The sequence below is a fragment of the Rattus norvegicus genome, chromosome 2 (genome assembly GCF_036323735.1).
Source record: "Rattus norvegicus strain BN/NHsdMcwi chromosome 2, GRCr8, whole genome shotgun sequence".
Classification (NCBI taxonomy): Eukaryota; Metazoa; Chordata; class Mammalia; order Rodentia; family Muridae; genus Rattus; species Rattus norvegicus.
Genome location: NC_086020.1, coordinates 104086152 through 104095657, shown reverse-complemented (window position 1 = coordinate 104095657; position 9506 = coordinate 104086152).

Below are 9506 nucleotides of genomic sequence, written 5' to 3'. Positions count from 1 at the left end.
AACTCAGCAGTGATTTGGTTTCGTGAGCATGAACAGCTCATCATATCCTCTCCACTGAAATAAAAATGCTTTATGAAACAGTCTGAGCTGATGTCTCAGCTAGCATCAAAATTGCTCATCAAATGAGAGATAAAATTTTAGTGGAAATTGGAATGACAATTGTGTTATAATGATATGCACAGGAAGTCTATGGCTGCACAGAAAACTGATTTGGGTAAAATCCAGAAATTTTCATAATTAAGAACTTAAGGATTTGTGAAGAACTAGATACTCATCCAGCAAATGGATTGCGTATCACAGCAACTTCGAATCTGTTGTTACCTCTTGTATGTATGTTTCTGGTATGTTTGTACTTATGTGTTAATAGAAATGTTTAGATATCATCTATAGTATATCTGTATATGTACAAACATATATATGCACATATAATGTATCATCTATTCATCTATTTGTCATGTTTTAAGCAAGGCTGATATGTATGTAAATATTGTGCTGTACGGAAGGACACAGAACTTAGTCACTTCACCATGAAAAACACTTATGGAATAAGGGCAGGCTTGGCTCATAATTGGAAAAAGCCCTGACAGATTGCCTCCTCATACTCACTTCCTGCTTATTGCATACTTACTTTTTAAGTAATTTGATAGGTAAGAGAAGTCAGTCCACCTTAATTTCTTCTTGATATGGTTTTCTTTCCAATATTTTAAAAAATAATCCTCGATTATGACCTCAAAATGATCACGGGGCAGCTTGTCAACCGGGCAGAGAACTTACACAGGAATGGAGATAGTAGTACTCTATGCCTTCTTATAGTTCCTGGTGATGCAAGAACTGACAGAAGCCATCTAGGAAAGACTATGGCAAGCACTGAATTTCCTGGAGATGGCCCACCATTTTGCATAGCCACAATATGTACACTCTGGAGAGACACAGCCCCAGAGACTTTGTCCCAGGATTGCTTCTCATTGCTAATACGCCTTCTCTGCAATTATGACATAATCAAATGATTCCTGGGCATTAACCTAACCTATTGGGCAGATTCCCTGCAGATCAACAAGAAGATGAATTCTGTTTAGATGAATTAATGACTTTATAGCATTCCTGATTTGATTAAAATAATTTTAGGAAGAAAGTTTAAGGAGGAGATGGTTTTAGTTGCTTTGCCACAAAAATGTAATAAAGTTAGAATCAAGAATAGAGTGTACCCCCTCATCATAGAATAATAAATAAAGGCTGCATGATAAGGAATACAATGAACTTTCATAAATTACACTAAGGAGAGACATAGGCTTGGGACAGATCTGTGATCAAAGACAAACATTCATCCTAAGTCAAGTTAAAGGATGAAGCCACAGGTGTGCACTGTGGTAAAGCAAGGCCATGTGAAACTGTGAATTTAAACTTATAATGGTTTACAGAGTGAAACACCACTTTGAACTTAATATTAACATCCATCTGAAACTCCCCTTTTTTGTAACATTTTATCTCTGAGGTAATTTTATAAAGAACTTTTGTCTAAGAAGGTATAAGAAGACTGAGAGAAAAAATAAAGTGTTCCTGTTGGGGGCTCTGCTCCATCCACAAAATGTATATATGCCTGTCTGTCTATGTGTATGTATATACATGATGTACATATATACATATGTAGGTATATGTATATAAATGTGTGTATGCATGTGCACTTATGAATATGATGAAACAGATGGTCGGGCACAGCCAGTGTGTGTGTGTGTGTGTGTGTATGTGTGTGTGTGTGTGTGTGTGTGGGTGTGTGTGAGTAAGCCTGACTTTCTTCTTTCTTCCTTTTCTTTTCTCTCTAGCTCATGAAAAACTCTGAGCTTCTCACCTGGCCATTGAGGAGCCCTTGAACCAAAGAGAAAAGAGCTGAGAAACTAAGCTTTTTGTTTCTTAATCCCCTGCTTCTATCAGCAGAAATTAAATTATCAGAAGCCACCAGCTTCTGGCCCCAGAGAAAGAAAAAGTTAAATTACCAGAAGCCAGCAACTTTTGTCTCCACAATTGTAAGAAAGAGTTAAATTGCCAAAAGTCAGCAGCTTTTGGCCCCGCAACGGCTGACACCTTACCAATTTGGTGCCTACTTTGTTTTACCCTGTGATACTAAAGCCAGCTTTTGACAAAGAATAATATGAAGGGTCCTTCCATGCTGCTGAATGTGCTTTGCATGCAGAGGGGAACATCATGGGTGTTGATGGTTAAGTGGTATAAGTAGTAGCCTCAATATCTGGAATTAGCGTCTGGTTTTCAGGGACTCTGAAAACAACCTCACTGCCTTTCTTTATCCCAATCCTCAGCTCCTTTCCTCCACTAACATAGCAGATACATTATGGGCACAGTTATTAAAGGGTCTTTCCTATACTAATGTGTTCATTAGTACAGCCCCTCCAGGAGGTAAATGCTATTATTATCCTCATCTTATAAAGAAGAAAGCAGTCTCAAAGAGATTTAGTAGTTATACAAAATATCAGCTAGTAAATGGCAGTGCCTGAATTCTAAACCACCACAGGGTTTGGGCTGGAGTCTGCCCCAATTGCTAAACACATTGCCTTTCATGCCAAAGGAAACTTGATGGAAAAGTGAGGTGGTAAGGACTGTGGCTCGGCTCTTAATCTCCCAGGGTTGTGTGTGATAGGAGACTGGAGGAGGCTTTCTTCTTGATAGCTTTCTATTTCTGTCCTTCTCTAGCTCTAGAAAGAACAAACATCACTAAAAGTGTTAGAGCCCATCTCTAACACTTGGGATTGAGTTCTCAAACCACGTTGAATCTGCTCAGGTTGTGGTCCAAGCTCAAGGCCTATTGACTATAGTGAATTAACGGAGGTGGGAAAAGGGTTCTCAAAGGAAACTACATGTGTTCTTCTAGAAATGAGTCTCTCTGTCTGAAGCCAGTAGATAAGGAATTGGTTCCTTGTGAGAAGAAACTAGGAAATCTGGCTATTAGCGGTTTTAATATGTCTATTTCTCAGGATCACGGTACAGAACATGACAGAGGGTCTTGAGAATCTGGGGCTCCTGTCAGACGCGTTCTTTCCTGAAGGGCATCCAAAGAGACCCTGTTCTCTTTTATTACATTTGTTTATTTGATTGGTTGGTTAGTTGTGTCTGTGCACCTGTGTGTCCATGCATTGCCACAGTGCGCACGTGGGGCACAGTCACCACCACCGCCATATTTTGTTCTGTCTCACAGGAACCAGTCAGGGCAAGTATCTCCTGAACCACATCTGGGGCCAGGAAGGGAAAGCTCAGTTGGCTGGTGTCCGCACTACCAGTACATCTCTCATCTGATGTACAGGTTCACCCTAGAAAATATATTCCAAAGGCAGCAGACAGGAGAGCCTCAGCCATCCCCAACCCAGTCTAGCCTGCCACACACAATCTGTCAGACAGCCATGTTGTGGAGGCCCAAGACCATGTTTCAATTACTCCTCTCACCTCCTGCCATCAAACCACAGTCAGAAGATCTGTGAAGAACTCGAAGCTCACTCTTCTTCCATCGCCGTTTTCTGTGGTGATTTTGAAGACGGCAACTGGACAGAATTATCTGAATAGTTTAGTTTTCAAATTGCCAGAGAACTTTAAAGGGTGAAATAGACTTGGAAGAAGTACTTTTGAAGGGAAAAGGGGAATTCTATATGAGCTGAGAAGATACATGGCTGGGGTGATTGCAAGTCTTTGTCAGGAGGCAGCAGGAGGGTGCGTGCAACCTCCCAGCTATGAGAAGCAGAGTTGTATAGAAGCTGGTTGTTGCCTCTTGGTTTTAGGGAGCAAACTACCAATATATTGTGATGAGATTATATGAATATCAAGTCATCTTATTTTCCCTTTTACTTCTTTATTTTTTCAATGGATTCCTAAATTCCCTCAAAACACACTTTCTTCATGAGCTTCCTAAGGTGGGACCTAGGAAAAGGAAATATTCCCTGTGGTCTACCCTCAGGTCAAGTGTTCTTTAAATTATGGTGTGTTTCACATCTACCAAAGTCATGAATGAAAATGTACTTTGTGGACATTTGAAGTAGCTCCTTTGACCTGGAAGTTATAGGGTACTCTATACATGAAAATGGTATGTTGTTCTTGATGCGAACTGTATAGTGAGAGAAAGATCTGAAGTTACATGCCACACTATGCATGAATAGTGTTGAAAGAAAACAGGTATAAGGCTGTATTATTTCAGTGACATAAGATACATACAGCAAAATGTATTTGCAGTATCAGAAGACTAGAAAATAGTTACCCCAGAGGAAGAATGACTCAGGGAAGTGACAGAAGGGGGACTTTTGGTGACTTTCTGTTTTGAGGCTAAGTGCTATTTGCATGGGCATTTTTTGGCATATAAGACACTTGACTAGAGCATTTTTTCTCATGTATATTTTGATGTGTTTATAAAAAGATAAAGAGAGGGGGAATGTGTTCTATGGAGGTGTGGGAGAAGGGAGTGCCTCTGTGGGCCCACGCTAAGGCATCCCTTCCTCCAGGGACCAGTCACACTAGGTATAGTATAGAATAGAGTTTATTCAGGGGATGGGAGGGTAGTTAAGAGAGTAGTGGAGGTAGAGAAAGGAAGAGAGAGACAGAGACAGAGGAACAGAGGCAGAGAGAGAGAGAGAGAGAGAGAGAGAGAGAGAGAGAGAGAGAGAGAGAGGAGACAAGTAGAGGCTGGCCATGACCATATGAAGAGAAAGGGGAAAAGGGAATTGGGAGAGAGCAGGAGCAGGAAGGCAAGGGGGGGTGGGCAAGCAGCCCCTTTTATAGTATCAGGCATACCTGGTTGTTACCAGGTAATTGTGGGGTGGAGCTTAGACAGAATGCTAACTTATTTTTCTTCCTTTAAAAATTAAAAAAAAAAAAAAAACAGGGCTGCAGAGATGACTCAGTGGTTAAAAGTACTCACTGCTCTTCTAGAGGTTCTGAGTTCAATTCCCAGCAACCACATGGTGGTGGCTCACAACCATCTGTAATGGGATCTGATGCCCTCTTCTGGTGTGTCTGAAGACAGCTACAGTGTACTCATATACATTAATTAATTAAATAAATAAATAATAAAATATTTTAAAATATTAAAGACAACATATTTATGCTTAAATAATCAACATGGTATGACAAAAAAAGTAGATGATTCAGAGAAAAATATAAGAACTCTTCTCATCTTGAACTAATAGAGCTTGTATCTAAATAACTGATTATTCTAGTCTTTCCAGGTTTTTTTTTTTTTTTTTTGGTTCTTTTTTTTCCGGAGCTGGGGACTGAACCCAGGGCCTTGCGCTTCCTAGGCAAGCGCTCTACCACTGAGCTAAATCCCCAACCCCTAGTCTTTCCAGGTTTAATAAAGCAAATCAATTTTATTGTAAACAGTGAAGCAGGTACCATCACTTATCTTCAAACAGGTAATTCAGTGTTGCACTTTGCCTAAAGGGAGAGAGAATAGTAATGGCTTTGTTGGAGATGGGTCACAACTTTTGTTCTTGTTTAAGGGAACCATGATGTCAGAACTAGAGAACTCTGTCTATCACCTGGGAAGCAGGAAGACAGGAAGTCACTAGGACAGTGATGTGAAAGACAAGCTCTACAACACCCCTCCCCCATCTCTGCCTTTCTGACCTGGAATATTTTGGCTGGGATTATCCAGGATTCCAGATGTTGTTTGTCTGTCTGCTGTTTGCTTGTTTTGTTTGTTATTGCACCTTCCACTGCCCACTTATTGCTCTCTAGATATATAGTTCTGTGAAACCTTTTCTTATTTTGAGTTCTGACAGTTTGTGTTCTGTGCTAGAAAAAACAAATAGCTGTTTGGCAAGTTTCACTGAGGCTCATCTTCGCAGAAGCATTACTAAGGCACATCCAACCTTTGACATTAAGACATGATGTCACAATGCACATTCCAGTTCCTACAAACAAATACCATTATATTTTAAGTAAGGTTATGGATTTGTGCTATGTTGCATTGATGCTTTGCTTGGAGCACCTAGGGCCCATGGACTAAAGGCCACAGCAACCAACCAAGTTTTTAGATGGCCTCCAAATCTTTTCAGCAAGAAGGAGATACAGGTTGGGGTGTATAGGGAACAGGGCAGATTTTCCACACCATGACAGGAAAGCAACAGAAGACTTCATTATCTTATTAAGATGACATCAGTTACCTTGGAGAAAACTGTATCCCAGGTGCATACCATATAGGGAAAGAGAAGTCAGGCATTGAACTGAGGGATTCTTTGATTGCAGTCACAGAGGATGTTCTCCAGATGCTGAAGAAATGTTCCACAGTTGTAATAGCCTTGCTTCCCCTGACTAGGTGCATGAGTAGCACATTTAATGTAAGCCCCTGGACCCATCTCTAAACTCTCAGCCTCTGTTCCACAGTTTCACATCTGTGTTTGCTTCTCTGTTCTCAAAGTACAGTGTTCTCCAGTGACACAAACTGTGAGGCACCACCTGAACAAGCAGACTGGTTCCTAACAAGGAAACTGGCATCAACAGCTTTGCACTCTGATGGGAGACAAGAAATTACTCCATGAATCCCTCTGTCTCACCTGCTAACCCTGGAGGCACACTCTACGTAGGAACCTACTGGCCACACTGACTTGGAAAACAAGTATGCTGTCTTCACCCTCCCTCCTGTCCTCCAATTCCAAATCTCCAGTACTATCCCCCAGTAGTAGATGGTCCAGTAGACCATCTTCTGGGTCTTTCCTCTCTGCTCCCATTCCCAAGGGACTCCACACATCTTATCTAACAGCCTTCCTTCCTCCCAAATTCCTTTGTCTCAGCTGCTAACACCCTGAGACACTCTCTACTGGCAACCTGCAAGCCACACTAGCCTGGAGTCAAGTGGGCTATATTACTTTTTGCTCCCCATTTCTCTGGCCTTATCCACAGCCCTGTGGTGGGCTAGCTGCAGGGCCCTGTCATCTTTCTCTATCTCCATTACATGGAGACTCTGCAGATCCTTGCTGGAATCCCAGGTCTCTTCTGTCCTGTGGTCTTCTTAGCCATCCCTCTGCCCTTCTTCATGTCAGCTCTCAATATTTAAAAACCCACTCTACTTGGGACCCCAGCAGCCCCTCCTAACAGGCCTTAAAAGTACAACCTGCCAAGTAATCCACAACCACCACACTCTCTGACAGAAATCAAGAAATGGAAACCCACTGAAGAAAGATAAAACAAGATATCAATACCTACCATTCAAGTTCCAGATGTCTGGGCACCACCATAAAAATACAATCAATAGCAACTAGAACAAAATGTTTCCACCAGAACCCACCAACTTTATTACAGTAGGCCCTGAGAAGTGCAATGTAACTGAAGCACAAGACAAGGTCTTCAAAATTGCTATTATGAATTCAGGCACTGGTAGCTCATCTACTCCTTTAACCTCAGCACTTAGAGGCAGGGTCAAGCAGATCTCTAAAATTGAAGCCAGCCTCCTCTACAGATCAAGTTCCAGGACTGCCAGGAATGACTGTTACACAGAGAAATCTGGTCTTGAAAGCAAAGTAACTATTATGAATGTGATCAAAGACCTTAAAGAGAATATGAATAAATCCATGAATAATATCTATGAAAACACAGTGGAATGAAATAAAGAATATAGTTCAAGATATGAAAGTAAACATGAAACCACTAAAGCAATGAAAATTTTAGGAAGTCAAACAAAAGCCTTAGAGGTAAACCTCACCAACAGAACACATGAAATGGAAGAAAGAATCTTAGGCACTAAAGACAAGACAGATTAAATGAATACCCCAGTCAAATAAAATGTTAGATCTAGAAAACAAAACAACAAAAAAACTTACAGAAAATCAGGGACTTTATGAATAAATCAAATCTATAAATAATAGGGATAGAGGAAAGAAAAGAAACCCAGGTAAGGAACAGAAAATATTTTCAACAAAATCATAGAAGAAAAAATTTCTAACATAAGTAAATACCTATAATAAAAGTATAAAAAGTGCACAGAACACCAAATAAATTGGAAAAGAAGAAAAGGAAGTCCCCTCAGCACATACTAACCAAACACTAAGTATACAGAACCAAAAGCAAGTATTAAAAGTTACAAGGGAAAAAGACCAAGCAATATATAAAGGCAGATCTATCAGAAAATCACCTGAATTTTCAATGACGACTCTAAAAGTCACAAGGACCTGAATAGATGTTTTACAAGCTCTAACAGAAAACAGATGCCAACCAGATTAGTATATCCAATAAATAGATATAGAAAGGAAGTCATCCCAAGAGGAAGAAAACACATGTAAGTAGTATCTATCTATAAACCTAGATCTACAGAAGGTGCTAAATGGAAAACATTGTCCTGAATAGGAGACACGCAAGGAATAAATAATCTCAGATTATAAAATCAAAAGGGTATAAAAACCTACATAGAATAATAAAACAAGAGTAGTCAACAGACACTGCTCAGTGATTACTCTCAACATCAGTGGCCTCAAGTCCCCAGTAAAAAGACACAGACTGACAAGTTAAAAATCAGATAAAAAACAAAACAAAACAAAAATCAAAAACAACAACCACAACAAAACCAGGATCTATCCTTCTGTTGCATCCAAAAAAATATACCTTACATTAAAGGTATACATTACCTCAGGGTAAAAGGATAAAAAAAAAAAAAAGATATTACAAGCAAATGTACCCAAGAAGCAAGCCAGTGTAAGTAGCTGTTTTAACATCTGACAATATAGGCTTCAAACCAAAACTAACCAGAAGAGATAGGAAAGAATACTTCATGCTCATCAAAGAAAAGATCACCCATGAGGATATCACAATTTTAAACAACTGTGCACCAAAAACAAAGGCACCCAAGTTCATAAAAGAAATGCTATGACAGATAAAATCACATATTGACCCACACACAATGGTAATATGTGATTTGAATACCTCACAAATAGACAGGTCATCCAGAAAAAAAAAAAACTAAACAGAACCCCTGGACCTAAATGATGGCCTAAGTCAAATGGACCTAACAGATATTTACATTACATTTCACCCAAACACAAAAGAATATACCTTCTTCTCAGCACCCCATAGAACTGGCTCTAAAGTTGAACACATACTTGGACTCAAAACAAGTCTCATGTTGACATGACACTCTGAATCCTATCTGACCATCACAAATTAAAGCTGGTTATCAACAAAAACAGAAACAACAGAAAGCTTACAAACTCATAGGTACTGAGTATTTCATTACTTAATTAAAAATGGTTCAAGACAAATTAAGAAAGAAATCAAACATGTCCTAGAATTGAATGAAATGCAATGAAGGGAGTTCTAAGAGGTGAGTTCATAACATTTAGTGCCTACATAAAAAACGAGAGATTTTATATTAGCAACTTAACAGCACACTTGAGAGAGTTAGACCAAAGAAAGAAATAACAACCAAAAGGAGTAGATGCCAAGAAATAATCAAACTTGGGGCTAAAATAAAAAATTAGATACAATAAAAAACAATACAAAGAATTAATGAAATAAAGTTGGTTCTT